Here is a 16330-nt window from a genome sequence, read left to right as displayed (position 1 = left end):
TTTGAAGGTCCCTCCCAAACTCATGCTGAACCATAATCCCAAATGTGAGGTATTATGAGATGGGGCCAGACGGAGCAGTTAAGAAACTACTATGTCATGAGAGTTCTATCATCATGAATGGATTAATCCACTAATGGATTAACGGGCTAGTGTGTTATCTCAAAAATTGGTCTGTGATAAAAGACACTTTGGCTCTGTCTTGTGTATGTACCTTCTTGTCATATGGTGCCCTATGCACCCTCAGAATTTTTCAGAAGAGAAAGAAGTCCCTCCTCAGGTGCAGCCTGTTGACCTTAGACCTCCCAGCTCCAGAACTATGATTAGAGTAAGCTGTTATTCTTTATGAATTATAGTTTCTCATATTTTATAAAAATGAGAACAGGACTAAGGTAGGTACCACGCCCATTTTATAGATGGTAGAAAGAAACAGATTAAGTGGTTGGTCATCCTACGTCTATACAGCTATGAGTATGACACCAGCTCCTCCCCAGTCTAGGAGGAGGTAGCACAATGTCCCTAAGAGAAATCACTAGAGTGGTCCTAAATTCCCAGAGCAAAAAACAAAGGCTATTCCTATAAGTTATAAGTTATGAGTTCCCTTCAGTACCTGTAGCTGGCCACTCAGGGGTCAGGAATTATGTACAGGAGCCAAGAAAGCTCCTGGGAAGAAAAGGTTCTAGATTCTGCCCCCTCTTCCTTTCAGGGGTCAACACTTGAGAGTATATCTGAAGAATTAGAATGTAGAATGATCAGAACAAAAGGTTGTAGGCTGCAAAATCTCAAAGGTCACAAAAGAGAAAATCACCAGGGTAAGGAAGTCGTATGGACCAGATACCTGGAAATACCAAAGTCTAAAGTAGCAATATCCAAGTGAAATACAATGCAAGTCACATGCAATTTTGAGGTTTTTTTTAATAGTTGCATTTTAAAAAGTAGGGGGAAGGTGAAATTAATTTTAATATTACATTATATTAACCTACCATATCTAAAATACTATAATTTCCATAAATAATGGATATAAAAACTAACGATGAGATATTTAATACTCTTCTTTGTATATTAAGTCCTTCAAATCCAAGGTATATTTTGAATTTACAGCATATCTTCATTTAGAGAAGCCATATTTCAGAAACTCCAGTCCTTGAGTGACCCATAATGGACAGTGCAGTTCTGGGTGCTTATGGGAGAAAGATGGGGTATGTCTTCTTACCAGCTACTCTCAAAAGGTGGATGTGCTGGGGAACGGAGGCCGGCCCTGGGGTGACAGCCATAGTTTGTGAACTGGTGAAGTATTAGGAGCTGTACATCAGGGACACAAAGGTCAGTGAGGAAGGCACAAGGGACCTGCAAAATAATAAAAATGATAACAACAATTACAAGAGGAACAGTGATCTTTTCTTCCTCTCTTTCTGTTTTATGGAAATAGAATTGATCCTAGAATACTTAAACAATTGGTATAAGCAGAAGTCAGGAGAGGATTGATCTTATGACAAATTGAAGAAAAGAAAACCTCAGCTAAGTATCTGAAAATCAAGAGACACACAAGGTCCTTTTTTCTGGATTGAATCCATCATAATTATCTGCTGTGAATCAGCCTTTCCCTTTCAGTATGCCATCATACCCTCAGGGAAAGGGTTAAATCTTATGCTTCTCCTGCAGTCTCTGAACCTGACATAGCACCTCAGTTGTGGGAAGTAATTCAGCATCTTCCTAGATGTTGACCCGAAAGAGGTCGTGGCACAGAGTCAAATGCATTTGAAGTTGCCAAAGAATTCACCAAAGACACATGATCTCCTTCATTGTCTAATTGCAATTACTTTCTTGAGAAATTGACGTAACCAGCTAGTTCGCTCTGTTCGAATCTCAACTAAGTCACTGAGCAGATGAAGGTTTTATTATCTTTCACAGGAAGAAAAGAGCTGGGGATGAAAAATGTTTCACTTACATTCCATTTTAGATCCTATAAACATTCTTATATGTAAATTCCACTTAAATGTCCATAGTTTACATGCAGAGAAGGTTAAACACTTCCTCAGATCAAATGACGAACAGGTCATTCAGTTGGAAATTGAACCTAGAATGTCCAATGGCAAATCCAACTCATCCTCAGTCTGCCTTGCCCTGGATCAAGGCTGCTGCCAAATGCAGAACGACATTTGCTGACAATAAAATGCTTCACACAAATTTCTATCATGTTATCAGGAGGGGCTCAGTAATCCCTGACTAAGAAAATGTCATCATTATTTGAAACTGCCTTTGATCTATCTTTACGTATATTAAATACTGCTATTGACCCATCAGAAAACTCAGAGTGGTTCTAAATAAAGATTTTCATTTTCCAAGTTGTACCATGATAGTTTGTCTTCTAGAATAAAATGACTTCTTTGGAAGCAGGGGAAAATTGATTTCTTAAATCTGATCCAGACTTCAGTTTGGTGTGCTTTATGGTATGAGTCTAACTGAATGTTTTCATAGCAGGATCTCCTGTTTCCAGAGCAAGTAGATTTTGCACAATGTATTCATCAAAGCAATGGGGAAAAATGGGCCAGACCACACAGATGGCTTAGGAAAGCAATGTAAATGTTTTTGTTGTTGTTGTTGTTCAGTAAACAATTGAAAAGGGGAAAATAATTTCCTCCCAAGACAACAGAAAGTGGGAAAGGACAAACATTTGCTCTTTTCAAATTCAATCTGAATAATTTATGATCTGCTATAGATTGGGGTATGCTAATAATATTGTAAGAAGCAGCAAAGTTCTGCTACCTTCTCAAGAGAAGGTTTATGAGTATTGATAAATGACTGCACATAAGCCATTTTGAGGATTGGGTTATGGACAGTTGTGACCATCAGTGTGATGTTGTAGGATCTACATTTTGGTGAAAACAAACGTTAACTCTTCTCAATAAGGTGTTAAGAACGATTAGTGGACTTGAAGCTCAAAGACCCAGTTTCACTTTGTAGCTATTTCATCTTACAGAAATTACTGAAACATTGTTAAGCAAGCTAATGTTTACTTCGCAGGGTTATGAGAAGGATTTAGTAAGATAATATAAGTGAAATCCTGGTGCAATATTGATCCATAGTAGAAACATCTACAGATAACTGAAGCATAGTGATATATAATCATAAATCTGAGTTTTCTTATGTAAATGTAAGTGTTTAACATTTGGTAAACTGTTATCACATCTTCTCCAACATTGAACTTGGAATGATCCAACAACATTCATTCTTTCACTCTCATAGTCTTTAGGAATGATTTAATTTACTCCCTGCTACATGCAATCACTGTACTAGTCCCTAAAGACACATTAGTTAACAGGCAGTTGATATATCTATCTTCTATAGACTAAAATTTACAGTCACCATTTGGGAACAGGAGGTATTATGCAAAGAGCCTGTCTTCCTGTCCTCTTTATGTGGAATGCAGGTTTTAACCTCCACTATAAACAGAAAAAGACCTTACGCAAAAGTGTCTCTAAGCACCCAGTGACCTTATTTTTCCATTTTTTTAAATCATGGACTATACCGGGCTGGACAGAGCTGTAGTATCCTGCAGCAGTTTGTTTTTGACACTCCCAATAGTAAGTTTTTATTTCACGTGGTCTTTTAGGAAGCAAGAGATCATCACACACAAGTTATAAGAGCTCTATACTTAAACCATATTATCTGAGCAAAAGCAAAACTAAAATCTAAGATCTCACTACTATTAATAATAAATACCCTGCAGCAGAAGGCATATGTCCCAGGAAACGGCAATCAAGACAAACCCCAAGCAAAGATGGACTTTTTAACAAATGGTGCTAGGAGAATTGAGTAACCATTTGGAAAAAAAAGATAAAATTAAATTCATTTCTCACTCTATACACAAGAGTATATCAAAATGGATTACAGATCCAAATATTTTAAAAAAATGGAACCATACAAGTATTACATGGGTTGAATTCCTCTTTAAATTCAGGGTAGGGACTATGTAACTGTGATTAAAAATCCAAAGGGAAGAGAACAAAGATTGGTAAGTTTAACTATAGAATTTTTTTTTTAAATGCAGAGCACAAAATCTATTCACAAAATCAAAGACAGTTGCAAAATGGAAAAAAAATACTTATAGTGTGCACCATATGTAACAGTTTAAGATTCTCAATATTTAAATAACTCTAAGAAATTAAGGGACAAAGGACCAAAAAACACAAAAAAAGTATATAAATTCCCTCAAATTCATATAAAAATGTTGATCTAACATAATTAAAGAAATGCAAGTTATAATGACACTAAGGTACAATTTCTCACATCTCTGAGGAACAAAAATTGAAATATAGAACAGATAATGCCAGAACATTTGGACATTCACATTCAAGACAATGAATCTATACACAAACTTTCTGCCTTTCACAAAAATTAACTAAAAATTGATCTCAGATCTAATTGTAAAATGCAAAACTATGAAGTTCCTAGAAAACAAAATAGGAGAAAACCTACATGACCTGGAGTAGGAAATGTCTTTTCAGATACACCACCAAAAGTATAATCCAGGAAAGAAACAGTGTTGAATTGGATTTCCCCCAAATTAAAAGCTTCTGCTCTGTAAAATACAGTGTCCAGAGAATAAGATGGTAAAGCAGAGACTAGAAGCAGTGTTTATAAAACACACACACAATACAGGACTGTGATATGAAATGTCATAAAATTCAACAATTAGAAAGTAAACATCCTAATTTAAATATATAAAACTAAATTACAGATATATATATACACACATACACACACACACACACACACACACACACACACACATATATATATATATATAGGCCCATGACACTTTATCACCATACAAAAGACATACATATGGTCAATAAACATGTAAAACAATGCCCCCATCATATGTCATTAGGGGAATTGCAAATTGAAACAACAGGGAGCTACCCCTTCGCATTTATTAGAATGGCCAGAAAACCAAAGCACTGACCACACACTACTGGTAAGTAGGTGGAGTGACACTGGCAATGCACGTGGTCTTTTCACTGTGGAAGGTAGATGAGCAGTTTCTTTCAAAAACAAATATGCTCTTACCATGCAATCCAGAGATCTCCCTCCTTGGCATTTACCCAAAAGATTTGAGAACTTCTGTCCACAAAAACGCTTGTTGTCTACATGAATATTTATAATAGCTTCATTGATAATTGCCAAAAGTTGGAAATAATCAAGCTGTCTGTCCTTCAGAAGGTGAATGGTTGGATAAACATTCCTGGTCCATCCAAACAGTGCACTATCATTCAGTATTAAAAAGAAATGAGCTATTAAGCCATGAAAAGTCTTAGGAGACACTTAAATGTATATTACAAACAGAAAGAAACTAATCAGAAAGGGCTGCAAACGGCATGATTCCATTTTCTAGACCATGACATTATACAGAAGGAAAAACTACAGACATATTAGAAAGGTCACTGGTTGCCAGGGGCTGGGGGAAAGGGGGACGAGTCAGTGGAACAAAGAGGATTTACAGGGCAGTGAAGCGATTTTGTGTGAGACAATGTTGGAAATGTGTCATCATGCAGCACTAAGTGTGGACCCTAATGGAAACTGGATTTGGGGTCAAAATAATGTGTCACCATATGTTCATGAACTAACTGCTGTACTGCTCTGGTGGAGGAGGTTGATAGTGGAGGTGTCTGCATGTTTTGCTGTGAACCCAAAACTACTCTAAAACATAAGGTATATATTTAAAGGTAAGACAACACATTCTGTTAGAAAAGCTATGAGGACACAAGCTCTCTCCAAATACTACCAGTGGATATGCAAAACCAACATACAGACTTTCTGTAGGGTAAGACCCAAGACTATGTACTCACTTGTCTTTTGATTCCACAATTCTACTCCTAGGAATGTACAATACACAGATACCCAAAATCACAAGGCTAGTCATGCAGCATTGTTTATTATTACAAAATATTATGAATGTCTTAAATAGCCATACATAGGAGAGTTTTAGAAAATATAATTGTTTATCAACACTATGCAATAATAAATAATTTTAACAAAAAATAAAGGAAGATCTCTATTGAATAATATGGACTGATTTTCAGGGTCAATGTTAAGTAGAAAAAGAAAATACAAAGGTATAGTATAGAGCTGGGGTTGTGGCTCAGCGATAGAGTGCTCGCCTTGCATGTGTGAGGACCTAGGTTTGATCCTCATCACCACATAAAAATAAATAAAATAAAGGTATAATTTTTTTTAAAAAAAGATATAGTGTATCTACACCCTTTATATAAGAAGGAGATATAAGGAAATAAAAAGATATGTATTTTGTGCAAAAAATACAACAGGAAGGGTAACTCAAAAGGTAAAGAGATAGGGAGGTAACAGGCATCAGATGGGGAGAAAAAAAAAACTGGAAAGAAGCAGGAACAGGAACTGGCAGTAGGGTGGAGAGGAGAGGAACACCACTCTGAGCAGACACTTTGTACAGCTCTAACTCAGAATCGCAGGAATATTTTACAAACTCCAAAATTAAATCATGAATCTATCAGAATGTAGGGGAATCCAAATAAAAGGAATTGAATAGAGATGAAACAAAACAAGTTAAATTGCATGACCATGAATAACAAAGCCACACTGAAAGGGGTGAGGAAACAAAGAACTAACTGGAGTAACTTTGAAAAACTATTTTTTTTAATTATTGGACAAAAATACTTTTTAAAGCAAAAGACAATAAAAGAATGGTACATCGATGCTGTAAGGTAGTTAGTAAATTTGTTTCTCATGAGGACATCCATTAGCAGTTCTGAAACTATGTATATAATAGGGTTGGGTAAGGATTGTGTATTGCAATCAGCAAACATTTACATCTGATGAGAGCCAGGTTTCATGCAGCTAGGAGCATGGTGATGAGTACAGGGCCCCTCTCCACACTAGCTGTGCAACTTCCTGTGAATATATAATTACTTTTAAAAAAGAAAAAGTTAAAAAGAAATAAATAAAATGGCAAAGGCAGCAAGAGACTCTAAAGACCAGGGTGAGATGTTTATTGTGATGCTAGAGTACAGAACAGCATTTGTAATGAGTCACACTTCCTTTTGTGAGAAGTGTGTGTGTGTATACACATATACATATGCATATGGAAATATGTGTAGAAAGGTGATAATTTCAGAAGGGCTTTTTAATTTTTTTAAATCTCTTCAGTTTCTCATTTTTCTTTAATTTTCACACATTATTTTTAATAGGAGAAAGGTGGGATATTTTAATGAAAGCTAAAGAAAATTTCAAAAATTACTTGTTCAGGTAAACAATTTAAAAATGGGGAAATAGAGACCCAGACTCTGAAGTCCAAGTCCCTGAATCCCAGAGTTGTGGCCATCCGTCCAGTAACTTTGTCCACTGGTCTTATGACATACTCTGTCACATGAGACTTTTCTCTTCCCAGAGCTCATGTTTTTAAAGGAAATCTGAATTTTCCATTGCGAAGGTAGCAACTAAAAGTATCCAAACATTCTGACTGCCTATCAAATCAAATCCCAGCATACTTAATCAATATGCCAATTTTTATTGATTAAACTTCTTTCCATGTAAGGCAAATAATACATGTAAGTCACAGTAAAGCAAAAGTTTTCAAAAAATTTTACAAGTTTTCAACGTACTTACTCTTCTTTACATAAGGCTATTTTATTTCCTAAAACTCCAATTCTAAAATGATTTCTAAAAACGATTTCTAAAATTAAGTAGAAAAATAAATAGTATTCTTTCATTGAAATTCTTCAAGGGAGAGATCTTGGCTATGTTTTGAATGCAGGAACAAAGAATTTTTGGAATAAAGAACAGTTTTGAGCATCACAAATATCCTCATTCTCTTTAGAAACTGCTCAGACTATTACCACTACAGGTTAAAAATCTAATACCAAAGCATCATCTTAACAAACAACAGTCATTTTTAATTTGTAAAGAAAAATACTTTATACAATTTAAAATTAATACAGCATTTTCTAAATAAAATTGCTTTGCTTACAGGTTCCAAGCACTCCACAGACTTACTAACCATCTGCTGTGGACTGGCCACACTTTGAGCCTAGGTTCAGGGCATGAATGAATGTGTGAACCCAGCAAAGCTCAACTGGGGGAAACTCTTACAGGTTCCAACCCTGGCAATTTGGAAAGCAGAATGTTTCCCTGATATCAAAGGAGGAGTGGTGGTGAGTGTGGGCAGAGTCTTCATCCAATGTTTTCCCTGACCCCAAAGGAAAGAATCCTAATATTGACTGCAGATCCAACCACAGGCTACATACTCCTCAAGGTCTCTGTCATCCCTGCAACCATCCCCTCATGCAGGAAGTGTCCCTTCTGTATGATTCTGGACATTGGCTCAGAGAGCTCAAACAAATGAAGAGATTTAGATGGAAGTAGGTACAGAGATGGTGAAAGAATGGCAAGAGTGTTCCTGCTTTCATCTTGTTACTCATGATGACCTGTTTGACCTTGGTAGAATCATCAGTGTCTTGTATTTGAAAATCTCATTTGTAAAATACGACTACTAAAACATACCAGAAAAGTGAGGGGGTCAAAAAGTTAGCAGTTGGTACCGAGTTAACATTATCTCCCTCCATAGGTCTTCACCTGAGGTCAGAGTAGGACCATTAGAAGGGCTGACTTTGGTTTCCTTGAACTTCTAAACAAGAACTGGAACAAGTCCAGGTCTGGGGACTTGGGGGGAAGAAGCTGAGGGAAACGAATCCAAGCGGGCAGAATCCATGCAGTTGACGTGGCTCTGATGTCCTGATTGAAATTTGAGGCCATCCTCTGGAGGTCTTTAAGAGTCAAACTGAACCTAATCAAAGGAAGTTTCACCTGGAAGAAGCAGATGGTCCTCAGGACCCCTTCTAGCCCTCAGGTTCAATGATAGAATCATCTTCAAACTAGCCAAAAACTTGATTGTTTTTCCAAGGCTTTCTTTTGCAGTCAGAGAGTGCAACTCATGGCTTACCTTCCCCTGCCTCTCAGTGGGGTTTATTTATAGAACAACCACATGACAGCCAGAAATACCTTCAGACCAGGAGGGACCCGACCATCTGTTCCTCTGATAAAATGCTTCCAGCGATTTCTCCAGGATTCGGGTACTTAACAAAATGTTGCTGCAGCAGCATCCAATCTGTGTATTTATAGGAGGAGATGTGTGTATGTTACATATTTGGACTTGTTTCTTTCAGCAGGAGAAATATAGCCTGTGCCATATGTTTGTCACACACATAATTACCTCCCTACTCCATCCATCCAATTCTAAATATTTCACCATTCAGATAGCAGCAGGTTAGACTCTCCCCCTTGAGTCCAGGTATTTGTAAACCCATCATCTAGGAACTTTGTGGGATGGTCATTAATTGAACAATTGCTAACATTCAAGCTGATTCTCTAAATAAACTCCCCCTATCTTGTGCTATCACTTGGAGCTTGGAGAGAAAGCCATGTTAGTCTCAAGGCCCTTTCCAGCATCCCCTGAACCCCTCCTGCTCGACACGTGTGAATAAAGGAGGGGACTAATAGTAGGGAAATTGGGTGCATTTACAGCTGTCAGACTGTGCTGAATGTGTTTTTCTGCATTGTCTCATTTCACTTTTCACAACAAATTTGGGAGGTGGGACTCTTATTAATCTCACAAAAGGGGCCAGGCCACTTTTCCTCCTGGTCTCCGTTCACCTCTCCTTGAAGTGGAAGCAGCCACAGGACCCCCTCAGTATTGGCCTGTATTTCATCCTTTATTATTACCTGCGATTACCTCACTTGTCTATGGTCTAGCTTCTTCTATAAGGATTATGGGTCCTGTGGAAGAGGGGACTCCACTTTCTCTGTGGAATCTAAAGCAGGGTGTGTTGACTAAAGACTTTCAGTAAATATTGGCTGAATCTATGAAGGTTGGTATTATTGAACAACATTGTCCACCTTTGGAGAGAAAAGCCTGAGCCCAGAAAGCCATCTCTGCTGTTTACTAGCTTCCCCATGCGTAAGAGCATTCCATGAAGAGGAAGCAGCCCATGGCTCCGGCTGGAAGGCTGGTGGGACCAGAGCCAAGTGAGGGAGGAGAGCTCAGTATGGACAGAAGTTCCAGTGGCAAGCAGCACCATGTCACGCAGGCACTGGAGGACAAGGAGGAACTTGACTTTTGTAAGGTGTTTGTGTAATTATTGGCTGGCCTGGAGGTTTGGGGGTGGGGGGTTAGTAATCTGATTTGCATTTCTCGTGTTCAGAATAAATTCATATTGCAGAGTGAACATAAGCACAGGAAGAACTGTGAAGAGGTGAGACACGGCAACAGCAGACCAGCACAGGGAGGGTTATTTCTGCCTAAGAATGGAGTGTCTGGGCAGAGGGCAGAACATGCTTCTCATTTGAAATCTATCTAGAAAGAGGACACTAGTTGATCAGGCACAGAAAGAACACAGGCTACTCTAGTTAGAAAGAATAATGAGTGCAATTGTATAAAGGTCTGTAAGTACAGAGTATTTTAGGGAAACAATGACTGTTTACCTACAGACTGTGGTGGCAAAAGTTGGGAGCAGACTGTGAGGAACTTCAGGCAGGTGCACCCTGTCCATATGGTCCCCCCCCAACACAGGGATGAGCAAAAGGTGCCATTTCCTCCTGGTAGGTAGAGCTGTCCTCCAGAGTATTACATGGGAAAGAATCATAGGAATTATGATCCATACTGGACCTTCTTCCTGGTCTCAATCTGAGCTACGTCAAGAACAGTATACAGAAATGTCTGCTCTCTCTCACTCAGCCCCTCCCCTACCCCATCTCCTGCCCCCACTAGGTACTTGCTCAGTCCACTGGGCTCCATGCTGAGTCATGCCCAATGGAATAAATATGTGCCCTATATATCACATGCTTATCCAGACCCAGTGTTGGCCCCAAAACTGATGCCAAGAATTTTATCTTGGGTGGCTCCATTTCAGATATTTTTCTGGATTTGGCTTCTCAAAGTGTGGTTCATATAATAGCAGCATCCACTTCACCCAGGAGTATGTTAGAAATGCAGAATCTTAGTCTCCACTCTAGAACAATGAAATAGAATCTGCATCTTAACATTGAAAAGTGTGTTGCATGCACATTTTAGTCTGAGAAACAGTGGTCCAGACAAACCTATCCATGTTAACTTGTGCCTGGCAAAACCAGAATAGGCCTGCACTGTGCAGAAGTGCACAGTGGAATGGCCTGAGGTGGCCAGTGTTCAGTCAGGGCACAGATGGTCACTGGGTATTTAGATTTCCACTTTCAGCTGTGAATAGCAGAAAAGTTCTCTTAGTACTGCCTAATCTTCTTTGCCTGTGTCCAGCTGGGAAGTTGCTTGTTTAAATGAATAGAAACAATGGTTTAAATTTTGTACTAATACATGCATGAAATTCCCTCAAGAAAAATCTAAAATTTACCTGATTGTCATCAGAAAACTTTAAAGAATACCAAAAGTAAAGGGTCAATGTATAAAGCGAGAAACTATCTAAATTACTTTCAGTCTGTAAGAAATGTCTAGTGAATTCTCTACCTATGGAGTTTTAGTCACTCTTGTGCACAATTTTTTTTAGAACATTACCATCTTTTAACACACCATGTCATTTTCTAATTTTAACGTTAGGATCTGCATGTCTTGAGTGGGATCTTAGACTGAGGTGGGCTTCACTTTGAGGTGTCAGATCAGAGAGAAAAGAATCAAAAAGACTCAAACATTCAATTACCACTCATTATATGTGAAATGTGTCTTTGAAGCTCACACAAGTTTTTTTTTTTTTTTTTTCCCAATCCTGGATGGCATGTCACTCAGTCTTAAATCTTTGCAAGAAAAAATTCAATTAGCATCATAGGGGTGGTAATTCTACACTATATTCTGCAACAAGGGGAATGACAGAGAAAGAGCAATTTAGGCTGATAGCTACATCAACCGCAGTACAGTTGATTAAAAATTTAACAGTTTTTCTGATGAATGTCCTAGCTCAGATTTGGAAAACACTGACGGATTTAATTTTCCACTGACTAAATAATCATTTTATAAGCCATGTATAATTCATGTAATGGCAATGTTATGGGCTTGTTAAAAATGACTGCTACTAAACAGTTAACACTCTCTAGCAAGCAGAGGCTTGTAAAGGACCATTATTGAAATTAGTTGGCACCCATTGACTGAGAATGGGTTTTGCCTTATGAGTCTTTAAAATGAAATAAGTTCAGCCTTTCAGTACAAGTCACACCCCAATCTCCAACTCATGCCAAAAAAAAAAAAAATCTACAAAATGTGTGTTGGGGAAAAGGAGGGTTTGTTTCATTCTAAAATAGCTTTATTGGCTGTGACCAGCTTTCTCAAGTTCAGCTTCCTAAACTGGACATGGAGACAGTGGCACTTACTAGCAGGGCTGTTGGGAAAGTGAAGGAGGCGATGCTTCTGAGTTCATCTGGTCTCCATGCACTCACCAGTGGGGTGAGGTACAGGCTGGTGGTTGCTGCCCAAATCATGCCGTCCCTTGCTGCTGGGGTTTGACTCTTTCACAGTGACATGTGTACAGAGGAGCCCAATTAGAATCACAGCTGTGTGGCCCTGCCAGTCTCTCGGGCTGTGGTCTTCATCACACTCACCATCTTTTAGCAGACTGGAGAACTTTCTTCTCCTTCTTCTCATGTAGTCATGCACCACATCATAATGCTTCAGTCAACCGTGGATCCCATGGACCACAGTGATCCCTTAAGACTATAATGGAACAGAGAAATTCCTCTCGTCTGGTGATGCTGCATCTGTCCTAAGATCATGGTGCCATGCAGTATGGAACTGTGAGTCATGTAAAAGTGTACCACATACAATTATATACTGTTACTCAATACTTGGTATTGATGGTTACTGTCATGTTACTAGTTTATGTGTTCACTGGACTATATTTCTTATTACTTTGGAATGTATGTCTACTTACGAAAAAATATTAAAACATATGCCGTGTTCCTCTGGTAGCAGTAGCCCCCGAGTGCCCATTTGCTGGGCATCTTAAGTTTTCCAACAGCCCACGGTTGACATAGACTATCTGAATCTGTGGGAGGGCACTTGAGGTAACTCACACTGTGACATAATCACCTGCTGACGCATTTCTCAGAACGAATCTCCATTATTGAGCAAGGAAGGACTGCATTCATTATTTTTATTAATTACATTATTTTGTCATTTTTGTATTCCCAAAGAAAAAGATAAGCTGCACAAAGGCAGATAATTTTACCGGTTTTAGTTCTTGATGTGCTTTAGCACGAGGCTTAGGATATAATAAGTAATCAAAAAAATCTTTAATGAAGGTGTGGCTATTTCAAACATTTGAGTATCATCTAAACACTATAATCATTGCACTCACTAGGTGGAGCTGTAGAAAATGTAATTTCTTTTTATTATTAATTAGTTTATTCATTTTAATTAGGTATATGTGACAGCAGAATGCATTTTGATTCATAGTACACAACTGCAGCACAACTTTTCATTTCTCTGGTTGTACACAATAATGTAAGGTCACATCATATGTGCAGTCACACATGTACCCAGGGTACTGATGTTTATTCCACCATCTTTCCTGCACCCATGCCCCCTCCCCATCCTTTCCTCCCCTTTTCCCAATCAAAGTTTCTCCATTTTTCCTATGCTCTCCCCATTATTAATTAGAATCTACTTATCAGAGAGAACATTTGGCCTTTGGTTTTTGGGGATTGGCTTACTTCGCTTAGCATGATATTCTCCAACTCCATCCATTTACCTGCAAATGCCATAATTTTACTTTCTTTTTAATGCTGAGTAATATTCCACTGTGTGTGTGTGTGTGTGTGTGTGTGTGTGTGTGTATCGCAGTTTCTTTATCCATTCATCTATGGAAGGGCATCTGGGTTGGTTCCATAGTTTAGCTATTGTGAATTATGCTGCTATAAATATTGATGTGCCTGCGTCACTGTAGTATGCTGTTTTTAAGTCCTTTAGATATAGACCAAGGAGTGGGATAGCTGGGTCAAATGGTGGTTGCATTCCAAGTTTTCTAGGGGATTCTCTATACTGCTTTCCAGATTGGTTGCACCAATTTACAGTCCCACCAGCAATGTATGAGTGTTCCTTTTTCCCCACATCCTCACCAACACTTATTGTTGTTTGTATTCTTGATAATTGTCATTCTGACTAGCACGAGATAAAATCTTAGATTAGTTTTGATCTCCATTTCTCTGATTACTAGAGATGTTGAACATTTTTTCATATATTTGTTGATCGAATATATACCTTCTTCTGAGAAGTGTCTGTTCAGCTCCTTAGCCCATTTATTGATTGAGTTGTTTGTTTTTTTATGTTGTTTTCTGACTTCTTTATATATCCCAGAGATTAGTACTCTATCTGACATGTGTGTGGCAAAAATTTGCTCCAAAAATGTAGGCTCTCTCTTTACCTTTTTGATTGTTTCTTTTGCTGAGAAGAAATTTTTCAGTTTGAATCCATCCCATTTATTAATCTTCATTTTATTTCTTGAGCTTTAGGAGTCTTGTTAAGGAAGTCAGGGCCTAATCTGACATGATGAAAATTTGGGCCGACTTTTTCCTCTATTATGCACAGGGTCTCTGGTCTAATTCCTAGGTCCTAGATCCACTTGGAGTTGAATTTTGTATATTGTGAGAAATAGGGGTTTAGTTTCATTTTGCTGCATATGTATTTCCAGTTCTCCCAGCACCATTTTTTGAAGAGGCTACCTTTTCTCCAATGTATTTTTTGGTGCCTTTGTCTAGTATGAGATAATTCTATTTATATGGTTTTGTCTCTGTGTCTTCTATTCTGTGGCATTGCTCTCCATGTCTATTTTGGTGCCAATACCATGTCATTTTTGTTACTATTGCTTTGTGGTACAGTTCATTCAAGGGATGCAAGGTTGGTTCAACATACAGAAATCAGTAAATATAATTCATCACCTCAATAGACTTAAAAAAAGAATCATATGATTATATCAATTGATGCAGAGAAAGCATTTGACAAAATATAGCACCCTTTCATGTTCAAAACACTAAAAAATACTAGGCATAGTAGGAACATACCTCAACATTGTAAAGTCTATCTATGCTAAACCCAAGGCCAGCATCATTCTAAATGGAGAAAGATTGGAACCATTCCTGCTAAAACAAGCCAGGGATGCCCAGTTTCACTACTTCTATTCAACATAGTCCTTGAAACTCTAGCCAGAACAATTAGACAGAAGAAATTAAAGAGATACAAATAGGAAAATAAGAACTCAGACTATCATTATTTGCTGAGGACATGATTCTACACTTAGAGGATCCAAAAAACTCCACCAGAAAACTTCTAGAATGAATCAATAAATTCAGCAAAGTAGCAGGGTATAAAAATCAATATCCATAAATCAAATGCATTTTTATACATTAGTGATGAATCCTCTGAAAGAGAAATTAGAAAAACTACCCCATTCACAGTAGCCTCAAAATAAAATAAAATACTTGGGAATCAGCTTAACAAAATAGGTAAAAGACCTCTAAAATGAAAACTACAGAACACTAAAGAAAAAAAAATGTAGAAGACCTTAGAAGATGGAAAGATCTTCCATGCTCTTGGATAGGTAGAATTAATATTGTCAAAATGGCCATAGTATCCAAAGCACTATACAGATTCAATAAATTTCCAATTAAAATCACTAAGTTATACCTTATAGAAATTGAAAAAATAATCATGAAATTCATTTGGAAAAATATAAGAGACCCAGAACAGACAAAGCAATTCTTAGCAAGATGAGTGAAGCAGGAGGCATCACAATACCAGACCTTAAACTATACTAGAAAATGTAGTTTCTTGGGAAGCATTCCCAGGCACTGCATAGCCTAGGTGCTATACAAGAATCAACATTTTTGTTGGAATGGTGAAGTGCCACAGTTTGGGGAACATTACAACCTTGGCTATGAGTCTCTCTCTCTCCTCTCTCTCTCTCTCTCTCTCTCTCTCTCTCTCTCTCTCTCTCTGTATGCTCACTGAACAATGCAGGGTTTGGAACATGCAGAATCACCAACCTGTAACCAGTTTTTAATGTTACTTTTTCATTAATACCTGTACCATAGGGTATGTGTAAATTTGCACTTCACACCAATATACGATCAAACTTTAATTTCTCAGTGAAGACCTCACCACCACCACTCAGAACCCTAAGCAGACACAAACATTTCTCTTCCTTACTCTACCAATGGACAGGGAAACAGTCTAAACAGAAAAGACAAGGGGACTCAGACTCTGTTACCAATGAACCTCCACATCTCAAATCCTTTACAATATACCCTTTTCATCTTCATTATAATT

The sequence above is a fragment of the Spermophilus citellus genome (assembly GCF_964194105.1).
Source record: "Spermophilus citellus genome assembly, chromosome: 8".
In the NCBI taxonomy this organism is placed as follows: domain Eukaryota; kingdom Metazoa; phylum Chordata; class Mammalia; order Rodentia; family Sciuridae; genus Spermophilus; species Spermophilus citellus.
This window is presented reverse-complemented; position numbering follows the sequence as displayed.